This window comes from Manis javanica, chromosome 4 (assembly GCF_040802235.1).
Source record: "Manis javanica isolate MJ-LG chromosome 4, MJ_LKY, whole genome shotgun sequence".
In the NCBI taxonomy this organism is placed as follows: Eukaryota; Metazoa; Chordata; class Mammalia; order Pholidota; family Manidae; genus Manis; species Manis javanica.
The window spans coordinates 178,996,065-179,012,099 of record NC_133159.1 but is presented as its reverse complement, the minus strand read 5'-3'; the positions used below and the strand labels follow the sequence as shown (position 1 = coordinate 179,012,099).

The 16,035-nt window shown below is 52.9% G+C and overlaps 1 long non-coding RNA gene across 1 annotated transcript; it reads right to left on the bottom strand.

Moving 5' to 3' along the window:
- Window positions 1-773: 773 nt before the first annotated feature.
- Window positions 774-6,653, bottom strand: LOC118968101 (uncharacterized). Its single transcript, XR_005055454.2, has 2 exons — window positions 4,895-6,653; window positions 774-3,763 (listed from the first exon to the last, which is right to left on the bottom strand). It is a non-coding gene; the product is annotated as an uncharacterized lncRNA (long non-coding RNA).
- Window positions 6,654-16,035: the final 9,382 nt, after the last annotated feature.

The window sequence follows — 16,035 nt, the reverse complement described above, 5'->3', positions numbered from 1 at the left end:
AATAACACAGTTTATCAAAAATTAACAACTAAGTTCAATTAGAAAAGAGGCTTCCCAAAGAGAAACTGACACAATTCATCTTCCAGGAAATGTTTTAAATAGGAACAGTAGCTTATGGTTGTTGCCTGCATGCAGCTGGCAGAGGCCACCACTATGGAGAAAAATATGTTCTGCTGAGCTCACATTGGGGTCAGCTTGATGAGGTTTTACTTTTAAAAATTAACCTTCAAACCCACTGCATTCCAGGAAACTCAAAATTTATACTAGTTTTCTACTTTTAATGGAATCCCAATAAAAGGAAAATATTTAAAGCTTAAAAAAAGGTACTTTAAGTTCGTATTTCAAGTCATTTCATATAGCAAAGGTGGATAAACTATAAAAAGAAAAACTTAAAAGACATAACCGTAATAAGAAATGAGATACTCATCTCTACGTAACAAATCCTGAAGGAGGCAGGGACTGGAGCTCGGGCAGGGCTCCCAGATGTGTCTCTGGAGGAAAAGAAGGCAGCAACCATAGCTTCTGAGCCATAACACCCAGAGACTCAGCAACTGGGTCCCCCATGTCCCCTAGGAGATGGGCACTTTGAGCCAACAACAAATGACTTAATTGTTCTGGAGTGGGGCCACCAGAAGGTCAAGAAGAGGCAGCTAGAAAATGGCAGGGGGGGATTAGAGGGGGAGATTGGAGAGAAAGAGACATCTACTCAAGATGAACTTACAAACCTGATCCTGAAAACATGGGCAAAACTAATGCTAATAAAGACAATCAAGAAAATCACCAACTCTTTAATCGGAAAATAAGATATAAGGGGGACAAATTAAGTATCAACATTGCCATTGCAATAGGAACAGTATTAATGACAACAAAATGACCCATTTGATGAGGAAAATCCTTCTTCTAGAAGAATGCCAGGCGATAATTGTGGAAGGAGGGATCAATTAGAAGATCACTGTTTTGTCACCCTGAGTGTGAACCCAATCAACTCAAGCAAGGGTCATCAGTGGAGACTGGTGACGGACTGGCAGGGAACTGGATATTCACCCTGTGCCAAGGTGTCCCCCACAGATCACATGATGGCCCCCAAGAGATGGGACATGGCAGTCATAGCGGAGAGGTCCAGATCTCACCCCCAAGCCGAGGGACATGCTTTAGATCCCCAAGAGTGGAACCACCAGACACAATGTGCATTCTGATGCTACACATCACCTATTAACACAGTCCTGCCTCCTGCCAAGGAGTCCAATCCTCTAATCACACCTTGTTCAGATCTAACTTCCAACTCATAGGCATGTGGAGTGACAAAGCAAGTGGAAGCAAGGAGGCAATCAGACAAGTCCTGGAGGTTGGACACTCTGCAAGGCACCCACCTGGTCTCTGCCACAGTCAACATCATAAAAACCAAAGCGGAGGCTGGTCTTGTTCTACACGGCAAGTGACATAAGAGACTTAACCACCCAGTGCAAGACACTGTCCTTAGCTGGATCCTGGTGTGAACAAGTCAGCTGTAAAAGACATGTGGGGGATAACTAGACAGATTTGAATATCTGGGTGTCGAATGGCATCACAAATTTTGTTAGCTGTGATAACAGCATTGTATTAAGTCAGGAAATGTTCTTTGTTTGAGGATATGAATACCCAAATAGTTAATGTGGAAATGTTACAAAGATGGTAATTTACTTTAAACTCATTAAAAAAAAAAAACAGGCAAAGCAAATATGGCAAATGGTAACAACTATTAAATAAAATGATGGGCATGTAGGCATTCATAATGTGCTCTCTGTATTTTCCCATATGCTTGAAATTGTTCATTATAAAGTTTTTTAAACTTAATAAAAATCAAGTACAGATCACATGGAGGATACAGGCTTGAGGGGACATATTGCACATGATAAATTTATGGTGGCAACAGTAAAGAGCAATTTATGGCTCCTATATAAGGGCAGTGACTGTCGAAAACTCCACACGGGTGTTGGAGGACATGTGCTTGTCAGAGGACAAAAGCCCTTGAGGCCCCCAGTGGGGCACTTTCTCCAGATTCATGCATCCCCCATGAGAGCTGCTCTGGAGCAGATGACCTGGAATGGCACAGAGAGGGGCCCAGACCTTGGAGAAGCCCAGAGGGTTCTGGAACTGGAGAGGCCCCTTGGACAAAAGCTCCCCGCCCCAGACCTCTGCTCCCTCTATCCGTTTACTGTCCCTGCCGCAAGGGTAGGCTGCCATCCACCTGCTGAGGCTTCTGGCCAAGTTCAAGGTATTCCTTGAACCACAAGACCCTCTAGACCAGTCCGCCGCCCTACCAGGGGGATTCTGGTCATCCCTGACTCACCTCCTGACTCATCAGAGGGATGTGCCCCGTTTCTAGAAAGAAGCCATCATTTGGGACTTGGAGGATTTTCTGGGCACAGTGATGTGAACCGCAGGCACTTTCTGAGCCACTTTTGTTGAAGATGTACTTGTTTACCCTCAAAGTTAGTTCCCAAAAGGCTGGAAAAGCACCCACAACTGTTGCCCCTCAGATAGAAAGGTCCCTGGGTTAGAAGCTTCCAGGCCGGTGGTCCTCCCAGGCCCTTGTGCTACAGTTTGCCCAGCAGTCCTTGTCCACAAAAAGGAGGCACAGCGAGCTGGCCCTGTGCCAGCCATCCCTGAACCCAGACTTCAGGACAGAAGTAGCATGAGCACGTCAGTTAGCAGCACTGGCTTCACGTGGAGGCCATCTCCCGGGGGCTCTCCTGATGGAGGGATGGAGTCTGGAGCTGGCCCTTTGGAAATGCCCAAGGCATTGTCTGAAATCCCAAATCAAGGGCAGTGTCTGCAGGAAGCAGTGCTGGTCTGTCTGTTGATATTTTTAATGATCTAACGTAATTCAGCGGTAGAGACCGGAGAGTGCAGACTTTTACATTGTTACTGTGTTCATAAGCTTGTCTCTCAAATACCAGGTGCCCCTCAAGGCGGCCTGAGCCCCTTGCCTGAGGAGCCCCTCTCTGCCAGGCCGTGAGGGGTTTGGGGCTGCTTCCGCATCCTGCGGCCTGTCCAGCATCACAGCCTCAGGACCAGTGGTGGGCACAGCCAGGGTAAGGGCCCCATCCAGTGTCTGGCTCCCCATCTCTCTGATCTCCCCCCAAGACCAAACAGACCTCCTGGCTGATAGCCTCTGACAACACCCAGCCCGGGAGGGGCTGGGGCTGGGTTAGGGGGGTAGCTCTGGAGTCCTGACTGCTGCCAAGAGCCTTGGAAGTTTGGGGTCAGTTGTGATGACCCCCAAGGAAGGAAGTGACCCCTAAGTATACGACTGCAAGGTAGGGCCTCGACTCAGCCTTGAGTCATCGTCATTACCTGGCTCACCACAGCAGCTAATATTTATGGGACACTTCCTATGCGTGTGCCAGGCTCAATGCTGAGCATACCAGGTGTGCAAGCTCATGTCAGCCAGAGAATAAACCCTTTTGAGATTTAAAGAGGTCTGACAGCTTCCCAGTGGCATGCCATTAGTCAACGGCAGAGTGGAGGACCAGGACCCCATGTCCTCACTGGCTCCTGTCCGGGAAATTGGCCACACCAGGCTGCCGGAGTCTTGGTCTGCAGACACCAGCACAGCTTGTAGTAATGCTGCAGTCAAGACACAGGTCACAGGGCTCGGGGGGGCTCTGCCAGACACAGTCCCAGGGAGGTAAGAGAATGGCTGAACATGGAGCCAGTGTTCTGTTCTGCTCATCCACGTGCATTTCCCTCCAGCCTTCATACTGTGCGCCAGAGCTGCCGACTGTAGGATTAGAAAGCAACGCATGAGTAAATTTACGCATTCTGCTCTAGTACAGATGAGCTCCATCCTTGGGATATATCTTACCCCAAAACCCCCCACCCAACACACACACAGCCCCTTCTATCCCTATCTCCAAATAAACATGTTCATGTTTAAGAAAAGTCCACACTGTCTAATTTCATTTATTAAACAGAAAATTGGGAAGTAATCATGAGGGAAATCTGGGATTACAAGATTCTTATTGGGGGTCCTTTCCCTGGCCTTTCCCCAGAACACACTTTAACATGTGATCTGAAGTACTGAGTAGCCTGCAGCCGCTTGTTTCATGGGTGCGTCATGCACTCAGAGTTTATGATAAGCATTTACTGACGCTAATGACAGTGAAGATACCACCATGCAGCTAAGCAAATAGCTAATATGAATGCTGGCGTTATTTGGAGGCGAGCCCTTTGCTGTCTGGCCAGAATGTCCAGGCTCTGATCTGGAAGGCTGTGTTCTCAGCGGCATGATTGGGTGGGAGAGAGTCCACGCCGGGGCCTGGAGTCCAAAAGTACTCGGCTCTTTAAACAGCCAAGGAGACTCATGTCTGTCCTGCCTGGGTGATCTCGGTGACCTCCACGGGAGAACAGGGCCTTAGGGAATCTGAGTTGCACCTTTCATCAAAATCATGCTCAGCACATCTGCTGCCGCATCTGCAATGGGCTGAGCACCAGCTGGAGCCCAGGACCAGAGGCCGAGCCCCAGCAACGCCACCATGGACTGTGTTACTCTGGGCAAATGCCTTAACTTCTCCAGGCCTCAGTTTCTTCCTCCCCATCAGGGGAGTGTTGGATTAGAACAGTGATTCTCAACCAAGGGTGGTTTTACTCACCCAGGGCACAGGGGGATGTCTGGGGACAATGTTGGCTGTCCCAGTAGGGTTGGGGGCTGGGGGTCCTACTGCCGTCTAGAGGGGAGAGGCCAGAGATGTTGCCGAACCTCCTACTGGGCACTAGACAGCCCCGTAGCAAAGAATTACGTTCCCAGCATGCCGAGGCAGGCAGCCCTACAGTAGACAACCACCTCCCCACCAGCACCCCAAGCTGGGGTTGCCACGAAGACGGGACGGGGCCCTCGCTGGGCAGGGCTCACACTTGGAGGTGGAGAAGGCTCGCTGCCCAGTTGTCCACCGTCTTCCAGGGGATCGGTGGCACTCCAGTGGGCTTCCCTCAGGAATCCTCTTCCTCCAGGTTGCTGGTGGCCGGGCCTGGATCACAAACACTGGACCCGCAGGTCAAGTGGCTGTCCTCTGGGCGGCACAGCCCCGGTGATTGCGTGTTCTGTCCCTCACAGGCCCTGTGGCCGGACTCCCGAGGCCACCACCACAGGCCCTTCATGCTGACCAATGTGCCCACCCATTTCCAGAAGCAGAGAAACCAGTTCTCTTGGTTTTCTTGGACTCGAACTGCGTCCCTCTTCCCACGTGCCCGGGAGCAGGCCCGGGGTGGGTCGCCCCCAGCGGGGCACAGCTGGCCTCCTGCGGGCACCGGCCAGCATGCCCCACGTGTTCTTCGGCTTTCTTGCAGCATTCCCGAACAAAACAGCACCTTGGGAGGCCTCAAGTGTTCAAAAAGGACAGTAAAATAAGTCACTTGTTCTCGGGAGGCGGCGCGGGCTATTTGGCCACATTTCTGCTTACCAAATGCTGGCACGGGAGGGCTGCCATGGCACGGGGGCTGCACGCCCGCCCGCGGAGGCCCCCCGGGAAGCCACACGTCCACGCGAGGGTACGCTCGGCTGCACCGCGCAGCTGTGACCCTGAGGGGGCTGACGGAAGCTGTCCTGTAATGTGTCAACGCTTACAGCTGCCTCCCTGCCCCCGGGACCTGCTGTGCCCGCCTCCCCTTGAGCCCCGCTCATGCCCCGCCCAGTGTCTGTCCCCTGAGGATTGCCCAGTGAGGTTCTAAGGGCTGGAAAGGAGCGGCAGCCACTGAATCGAGAGCCACTTAGGATTAATCAGACATCACTACCTCCCCACACAGAAGTCAACATCAGAGGCACAAAAGAGTTAAATGCAAAAAAATCCATGAAACTACCAAAAGAACATGTAGGAAAAGGCTTTTCTAAGCAGGAGGTAAAACACCCAGAAGCTGCTAAGGAAAAGATAATTTAATCTCATCAAGATTAAAATTTTCCATTCAAAAACAAAAAACTCAAAGCCAAATGACGCACAGAAGACAGACGCCTTGCTCACAGTCGGGCACAAGCCGCCGGCCAGCAGGACCCCACGGCCTTCGGGGACCCGGCCACTCCTCCCCACCCTGACTTCACCCCGTGTTCGTCCGGATGGGCTCCTTTCTGCAGCGGTGACAAAGCCCGCGCTCACGGTGCAGTGATGCGGAACAGGTTCACTTCACACTCATGCTAAGTCCATGGGTCAAGCCGCCTCCCGGGGCACCAGCCACCAGGCTAGACGCAGGCTGCGGCTCCTCCCAGCCCGACGGCCAGGGCTCACCACTGCTCACCGCTGCTCACCACTGCGGCGCGGCTGGCGACCTGCAGGCTTCCCGCTTCCTCCCTTGCTCACTCACCCAGCTACGCCCACTTTGTGGCGGCACCTTGAGCACCAAACACACCCCCGTCTCACAGCCTTTGCGTTAGCTCCTCCTTCCTCCTAGAAGCTGGTCTCCTGGAAATCCCACCTGCTTTGGGCAAGGCCTCTCCCTGATCACCCTGTGGAAGACTGCCACCTCCCATGCCCCCCTCACGGACTGACTTTTCTCTTGGCATGCGTCACCCCAGGAAGGCTGACATACCCTCAGGCATTCCAAACAAAGGGATGTGATACAGGGAACTGGCCAGACAGGTTTAGACGGCTGAAGGAGTAAGAAGGGATTCACGTCTGCAGACAGCAGCTACCAGCCTTAGGGCTGGGAAAACACAGCGGAAAGGGGGGGCTCCTGGAAGCCAGGGCTGTGGGTGGGCCTTGCCTGCTGGCCCAGGGTACACTCCAAGCAGCTCTGGAGTCTGAGGAGGGGCACATCTGCTCAGATGTCAACGTGGGCACAGCCCCACAGGTAGCCACAGGCTCAGACGCTGTGTGGTGGGTGAGCGGACTGCATGGAGGCACACTTAGCCATCACCAGGCCCCCAGCTGCAATGCACACGCCCTGAGGGCAGGGCTTCCCTCTCGAAGGGTCTGCTGCATCCACCCCCTTCCACCCACCAATGAACTTCAATAAATGCTGACATGAATGGATGAATGAATGAATGAATAACTGCGGGAAATATCTGCAACCTAGAAGGCCCAGGGACACTTTCCTGAGGATGTAAAGAGAGCTTTCAAGTGAAAAAGAAAGAGGTTTATAGCCAGATCAAGAATTGGACCCGGAGGCAGCTGGGCAGTAAAGAATGGCAAGGACCTGTCACTACAAGCGTGGAAGCGCCTCTGAAACAAAGTTGGTGTCACTCAGTTCTCAGAAGTGCAGAATTACACACACGGATATGCTTTTACGTGATGAGAAAAGGTCTAAAAGGAACACCCAAAATGTCACAGTTGTCGTGGGAATAGGCTTGGGCATTGGCAGGGAGCCCGGAGATGGTGGGATGGAGGACAGAGTGGGGAGGGGACATTCATTTCTACTCTACTCCCTTCACTTCCGTTTGAAATTTTTGTCAGGAGGAAGTATTTTCTTATAATAAAAACCAATTACTTAAAAAAAGAAAAGTGACTCAAGTTAACAAGAGTTAAAAACAGGGAACAGGATGGGGGCTTTGTCTCTACACGTCCCGCCAACAGCACACCGGGAACTCGCCTCGGGTTGTCTAGCAGCACAGGGGGCTCGGTGGTAACTTAACAGGTGGTACCCTGGGCCCTGTGCTGCATCATCCAGGAGCAACACGCCTGCAGCTCAGGGAGAACGGAGTAATGTGGAGGTAGGCACATCGCTACGGCCGTGCAGTTGGATTGACAAGGGACCTATCTCTTCTATATTAAAACCGGCACGTCACAGACCATGCCTCCTACCAAGGACTAGGTCCTAGAATATATAAAGAACTCTCAATGCAATGGAAAAACAACACAGAATCCAATTCGAAAATGGACAAAAGATATGAGGAGACATTTCACCAAAAAGGATACATGAACAGCAAAAAAGTGCATGGAAAGGGTTGAACATCACCAGCCACCAGGAAAAGGCAAATGACAAACGCAATGAGAGAGCACCTCACACCTATCAGAATGGCCAAAATAAAAAAGTGGCCACACCAAATGCTGGTGAGGATGTGGAGAAACTGGATCCCTCACACAGTGCTGGTGGGAGGGGCCACTGTGCAGCCCCTCTGGAAAGCAGTCTGGCAGTCCCTTGTAAAACTAATGCCACTACCTACCGTACAACCCAGCAGTGGCACTCTTGGGCATTTACCCAAAGAAATGAAAGTTTATGTCCACGGAAAAGCAAAGGCTCACAGCAGCTTTATCTACAGTAGACAAAGCTGAGAAGAGCCCTCCAGTCCGTCAGCGGGAGAGTGGTGGAATACACTCTGGCTCACCGACTATTTACGGCTCTGCCACAACAGCGGATGAACCACTGACACACGTGACAACCGGTTGTCTGTCCAGGGAATTACACTAAGTGAGAAAAGCCAATTCCAAAAGGTTACAGACTGTGTGATTCCACTCCGGTTACATTTTTTAAATGACAAAATTTTAGAAAGGGGGGAACAGCGGTTGCCGGGAGTTGGGACCAGGAAGCGGTGCGCAGGTGTAGGAGCTGTAAGAGGGCAAAAACAGGGGGTGGCTGTGATGACGGGGACATCCTGTGTTTGTGGTGTGGATGCATGAAGCTACACAGGGGACGAAACTGTCACCCACACACACTGATGAGCACCAGGGAAGGGGAAATGGGAGTGAGACGGGCAGATTGTACACGGGGACCCCTGTGCTATGACTTTGCAGATGTTACCGGTGGGGGAAACGGGGTGGGGGAGGCCGGTACAGGGATCTCGTACTGTTCCTTAGACCTCTGTGCCTGCATCTGTAATTATATCAATAAAAATTTCAATACAACACACAGATACAAGGTTCTCCTGCATTACTATGAAACCTGATTCAATTGGTTCATTTTGGATTTGCTGTTTAAAAATATATAAACCGGGGTGACATCACTAGCAAACAAACAAACTTGCCCTCGCATAGAACCCACTTGGGCTGGCAGGGCTGGCAGGGCTGGCAGGGCTGGCTTCCGCACACACGCGAGTCCTTGTTTGGTCTGGCTCCGGCCTTTGTGGCAGGAGAGGCTGCCCAGCACTGCTGCCATCAGAGCTTATACACAGGTGGCGCATCTCCTCAGTGACGCGACCCGCCCCCAAGCAGCTCAGTCCTGCGGTGACAGTCAACTCTCATGGTGAGACAGAAAAAACCTAGAGGTGCCTAAACACAGAATGGCCAGATAGCTGTGCTTGTCCACTTGCTCATGAGTCACTCAGACCTTGCCTATTTTGCTTTCAGACACACAGGCTTCCCACCTGCTCATTGGTTAGGGGGCCTGGCAGGGAGCAGGGGCTTGGAAATCAGGCCCCACACACCCCTCCGAGCTTCTGCGCACACAGACTCTTCCCTGCCCTACAGCCTGGACATTTTCTTGAAAGTGGCTCAATCCAGAAGCCAGTTGCACCTCTCCTGCTGCCTCAGTGGCCCCATGCTGGGACTGGATGGCGGGGCCTCTCCTCACCCCTCCAGCAGCCATGGGCATCCGGGGGTCAGTGCTTCAATGGGCACTGGACACAGAGAAAAACCAGCAACCATCCTGGCCCCACAGAGGGCCCAGGCCCAGGCCCAAGGCAGGCTGGGCCAGAATGAACCGAGGGTTGGGCACGAGCTCCTCACACAGCAGAGAGGACGGCTCCCGGCTCCACTCTCCCGATCGAACATACCTGCCCCTACCTTGCTGAAATGCTGGCAGTAGCCCGGGGCGGGCCGTGCACGCACACACTCCCATATGCCAGGGATCACGACTTCTCTGGAAACGCTCTGGCCCACGAAACCTAGTCTGAGGACCCAGGACAAGCAGCAGACATGGGAGACCACCCACCACATTAGCACAACCCAACCCTATCACCGAGGGACCGCCCTCTACCACACAGGCCAGCGCCTTCCCTGGGCCAAGCGCTGTGCTGGGTCCCAGTCAACAGACAGTCTCCCCCACCAGGGAGCTTCCAGTCTGGAACGGGGTGGCAGACACCTGACATGTCAGCTCCAGAAGGCCTTGGGGTGGCAGAGTCCCAGCAGGGCTCTGAGTGACACGAAGAGAGTTCTGGGATCTCCTCAGGAGGAGTTGGGGTTCCAGGTGGAGGGAAGAGCATGGGTAAAGCCAGGAGCCTGGCAAGTGGGGGGCTGGGGCCGGGGGTGTGGGGACTGCTGGGGGCCAAGCAAGCTTAAGTGCTCATATCCTTTTACAAATATCTTAGCGCCTCTGGGAAAAAGGATTAGCATGGATTCCACTGGGGAGCATTGGACTCGACTTTCAGAGTCAACAAAGAGTCTACTAACTTGCCCATTGCCCCTCCAGACTCCTGCCGCCCGGCCCCCCGCAGCCTGGAGGCCGCAAGTGAGCTGAGCCCAGCTGCTCGAGAGCCCCAAGCGGATACCCCTGGATCGTGGGGTGCGCCAAGAGGCGGGAGGCAGCTGATGCAGGGAGCCCTCCGAGGCGAGGCCCACTGGTTTGCCCTCTGCACCCCTGCGGCCAGCCCTGCCCTCCTGCCCACCTCTCCACATGCTCCCCTGAGCCCTCCTCGGGTTGGCTTTTTGACATTTTATGAGCCTTACTTAGGCAGAAAGGTAAAAATGAGAGACAGAGGAGGTGGGTGTATGGAGAGAGGACCTGAGGGCTCCGGGGTAGCTCAGGACCAGCGTGGCCTGCCGGGTCACCAGGTCCCTCCCCAGACCATCCCAGGGCAGAGTGGGGGCAGCCCAAGCAGGGGCTGTCACAGTGCCCAACACCCCCAGCCCCTGCACTCGAAGGCATGGTGGGCATGTGGAAGGGTGAGGGAGAAACTGCAACAAGCCCCAGCTCACCCAAGCCTCCAGGGAGCACTCCTACAAAGCCTAGGAGCCTCAGGCAAGAGGTCAGAACTGTGCCCCTGGGACGTTCAGACTGAGCTGGGGGCGGGCACGTCCCTCAGAGCATTCAGACAGTGTGGCCTGAGGGCCAAGTGCCCCACAGGTGGGCCTGGAGACCCCAGGAACCTGGGCGCGTCACCACCCCACACACCATAGGCCTCTACAGGGCGCTGAGCTCTGCCCCCATCCCAGCAGGCAGGGGGCCAACACAGACGCAGTCACGTGCCAATGCTCAGGACACTAGAGGGCACAGGGGGTGCACCAGCCTGCAGGGAAGGGCTCAAGGATCACCTGCCAGTAGCGGGATCTGGATACATCTGACTTTGTGCCACCCCAGTCATAAAATAGACCCATGAACATTTTTAATGGAGAAAGGCAAAATTGTCAGGGGCCCATGGGGCCCAGATGTGGTCACCTTCAAGGCCAGAACCTCTCACTCACTCCACTTTTATTCCTCAGATATTTGGGGGTGTTGACCCTGTGCCAGGCATCGTCTTAGGCCCCAACAGGGACAGATCCGTGACAAGGCAACGCCGCCTTGTGAGTTCAAAGAGCTGCGCCTCCTGTGCCTCCTGGCTGGCTGGGCCCCACGGAGGGCGGTGTGCGGGCCCACAGGAGGCCATTGTGCGGGGAAGGGAGGAGGTGTGGGAGGCCCGGGTCTGGCTCTCCAGGGCCCACCGTCTCCCTCCCAGCCCCTGGATCTAATAGGCGCTCAGTCTGAAAAGCTGTCTGCCCCCTCCTCCCATGGGCGCCCAAGCTGAGGGGCAGGCAGGTGACTTTAACTTCATCCCTGGGGTCACCTCATTTCCTTTCCTGAAGGAAGTGTACTGTTAAGCTGTTTTATTTGTAACTTCAAGTTGCTCTTTCTGATCCTCCCTCAGGGGCTTGTCTTCTGTCGGATGCCCAGGGGCCCTCACCCCATGGGCACAGGCAGACACAGGTATCTCCTCCTTGGCCTGGGCCACCAGGCTGTGCTCCCAGACCCCTGGCACTTCCAAACCTGAACCAAACCCCTCACATATGCAGCGAGGACAACATGATCCGATCATCATTTGCTTGTTATGTCTTGACAACAACCCAGTGAGTTGACTTGCTTCCTCCTATTTCACGATCAGTGACAGCAAAGCAAAAGGGATGTTGGAGGTCTCGGACTTGGCCTTCAAGAGGAAGGGACGTTGGAGGTCTCGGACTTGCCTTCAAGAGGAAGGGACGTTGGAGGTCTCGGACTTGCCTTCAAGAGGAAGGGACGTTGGAGGTCTCGGACTTGCCTTCAAGACGAAGGGACATTGGAGGTCTCGGACTTGCCCTTCAAGAGGAAGGGACATTGGAGGTCTCGGACTTGCCTTCAAGAGGAAGGGACGTTGGAGGTCTCGGACTTGCCTTCAAGAGGAAGGGACGTTGGAGGTCTCGGACTTGGCCTTCAAGAGGAAGGGACGTTGGAGGTCTCGGACTTGCCTTCAAGAGGAAGGGACGTTGGAGGTCTCGGACTTGGCCTTCAAGAGGAAGGGACGTTGGAGGTCTCGGACTTGCCTTCAAGAGGAAGGGACGTTGGAGGTCTCGGACTTGGCCTTCAAGAGGAAGGGACGTTGGAGGTCTCGGACTTGGCCTTCAAGAGGAAGGGACGCTGGAGGTCTCGGACTTGGCCTTCAAGAGGAAGGGACGCTGGAGGTCTCGGACTTGGCCTTCAAGAGGAAGGGACGTTGGAGGTCTCGGACTTGCCTTCAAGAGGAAGGGACGTTGGAGGTCTCGGACTTGGCCTTCACTGTTGACTGTGAGGCGGGCCTCTGGAAGGCTAAGTGTCCTGCCCGGCCTCCCTCAGCCGCTGCACCCACAGTCGCCTGCTGGGCAACCTCTCAGCTCTCTGGGCTTCACCTTTCTCAAGCTGCAAGAGCTGGAATTGGGTCATTCTAAGCTTTCCACCCCAGCTTTAACAGTCTCTAACTTTCTTCTACATTCAGAAGGTAAAGCCTAATAGAAAAAAACCCAAACCAAAACACACATACACACATAAACCCAAGAGAGACGATTCCAGATTGAACCAGTGTTTTTTGCAAAAGTCAAATGCTTTGCAGTTCTAGGATTCTGGAGCACACTTCCTGTATTAGTCAGGATTCTGCAGAGAAACAGAATCAATAGGATGTATATATACAGGGGGATTTATTATCAAGAATTGACTCACAAGATTACAGAGGCTGACAAATCCCAAGATCTACAGTCGGCAAGCTGGAGACCGGGAGGGCAGGCAGTCTAATTCTAGCTGACCCATTTGAGCCCCAAGAAGACCCAGAGATGACAGTCTGAAGGCAAGAAAAAGCTAATATCCCAGTTTGAAGGCAATTAGGCAGGAAGAATCTCCCTGGATTCTTCGGAGAGAAGGGCCTTTTGTTCTATTCAGACCTTCAACTGGTTGGATAAGGCCCACCTGCATTAGGGAGGGCAACTGGCTTTACTCAGTCTACCCTTTTAACTGTTAATATGATCCAATAAACACCCTCACAGAAATACCCAGAATAATGTTTAACCAAATATCTGGGTATTGCATGGCCCAAACTTACACATAAATTAACCATCACGCCCCTTCCGAGGGAAGATTTCAGTAGACATGAGGCTGGAGTGCTGTCTCCCACGGCTCCAACTCCAAGTGGCAGCGCTGAAGGGATCAAGGGCTTTACGACCCCAGCCGGGTGTCCAGCATGTGCATCTCCGACCTGGCCACAAGGTGGCGCCAGTGAGGCGCCATGCTGGCTCACAGAGACTGGTTCCAATCCAGCCCTGACCACCTTGGGTGTTCTAAAGGTGACACAAAGCACAGGCTCAAACAATAACTACTGTTAGGTCTCCTTTCCCTTCCCAGCGGGCGGGAAAGAAGGTGCTCCCCCTCGGGAGCTGGGGCTGGGTTTCACACTCTGGGTTGTCAGATCACGGGGGCACGGCAGGTAGACTGGCCATGCAAAAGGGAAGGCAGACAAGGCCTTCACATCCAACTTCCTGGAAACCCGGAGGCTCTACAGATGGAGCTGGAGGGTCCTGCTCTCTGCAGCCAGGCCTCTGGCCCCTCACTGGTCCCCAGAAAGAGCCCAGAGACATAAGACTTCTCCTCCTTCACGTCTCACTATGACACAGAGTGGCTGGGGATGGTGCATGGAGCCTCGGAAATTGCAGTATCCAAGGACTCATGATTGTTTCTGCGTTGCTGTCAAAACTGGTCCCTGGTGATCAAGTTCTTAAACACAAAGGCAAGGTTAGTGTTCTATCTGAAGAAAGAGAAAGGACGGGTCATGGGCAGCATGCGGCAGGGGCAGAGCTTTAGCGGGACTGGCCACACACTTTCTCCTGGAGATCAGCAGGGAGCCTCGCTGCCAGCTGCCACCTGCCACCAGCTAGTTTGCTCTGTTTTGCTGTCCTGGGCGCCAACACAAAGCACAGGCTCAAACAATAACTACGATAGGGTGCATCCCCCCCGGCACAGACCCCAGCTGGCCGCTGCCCAGTGATTTGGGTGAAAACAGGAAACCCAGGTCCCAGCTAACCCGTATAAGAAGCCCTAACTAAAAACAACCAACAAATCTTTTGACTGTAAAATAAAATAGATAAAGAAGAGCACAGAAGTCGGATCAATGACTCCGTGAACTAGAAATGCCACGTGCCCCCACGTACCGTGTGCTTACAGCGAGGAAGGGTATTTTAAGGCCGCAATCTGGGTGCTTGGCATTCTCAGTGTTACTGGGCTGGTCACTGTTTCCACGCAGGCACACGAGTACGTGTGTATGCACACACACATACCTGTATATTACAGACTGAGGCTCTTAGAATAACCATGACAATACTGCCACCGATAGGATTACTAAAAGCTCCATCTTTGGCATATGCCCGCCCCATCCTCCCATTTTAATGTGTCTGATGTGGGCATTGTCAGAGACACACGTGCCACACTCTGTGCAATCTTGGGCCTCGCTTCTAAGGCAGAGCAGCTCTACCGTCCAGCCCAGCTCCCGTCTCTGCCCTTGCTGGCGGCTGAGGCTCACCCTACTGGGAACCCCTCGGGACGGCTGCGCCACGTCATTCCCGGCTGGCTGCAGACACTGCCGTGGGCGTCCTTTATACCAAAAGGCAGTGTGGCTGGATGTACATTTTTAAGCTCACTCTTTCCTTCAATTTTCCCTTAATTAAACCATTTTTTCTCTGCGTACAGCTCAGCCTTTGAGAAGCCTGATTTCCCCACTAGACACCTCAAGGATTTCTTTTTCTTTTAAAGTCCAGCCCTTTCACTGACAGGCTTCTCAGGTACTCGGCCTCCCACGACCACCATGTGCTTCGTCACCTTTATCTTCATACGTGTTACTTTTCACATCTTTTCACCTTTTTCCATCCTTTCAGATTTATGACTTTCCTCTTTCGCACCTTCCATTTCTCCTAAAGGACCGTCTCACTTTTTGTTCCTTCTAATTTGGTTTTATTTCTGAAATGATCTTTTCATTTCTAATTCTCTGTCCCATTTCTGAGCTTTTCTAATTCACGCTTTTCTTTCATGTCATGTTTTCGAAATGTCTTTTAGTTCACTAAAAACCAAACCAGGTGCGTGTGTTTTGCAGGCACGCCTTTCTGCTTGGGCCGTAGGGCGCCGTTCTGCTCCTTACCCTCAAGCTTTTATGGACTTTGACACTTTACTGATGCTCCTTTTCATGTAAAAGTAGTTCACAAACTTTCAGAATGAAGTAGCCTTCAAGAAAGCTTTTCTAATTCTATCGAGTTCCCTCTTCTGCTGTTCTTTGAAATGTTTTAAAAATGGGTCCACTTGCTTCCCAAGCTTTCTGGCTCCTGTTCTCCCCTGCTTTGGCCTGGGTCCTTTCCTGTCACTGCCCTGTGCAATTTTAATTCCACTCCTGGCAGTTTTTTCTCAGTGTGGGGTCGCTCCCTGGAAAGGAGCCCCACTCCTGCAGACCCCCCGGCGTGCCGGCCCAGCCCACCTGCTGTGCTCCCCTCTGGGCTGCCACCACCCTGCTCCCCGGCTCCATCAGACTCCCACTGTTCAACACGTAGGTCTTGTGACTATGACTGGTTTGTGCCTCTATTTGGGACTTACAGGGACAGGACACCTTATTGCCTCATTTGCTGTAAAAGATGTCCACAGGGATTTTTGGTGGCAGGTAGTATATAGTAAATTTTGCCATTT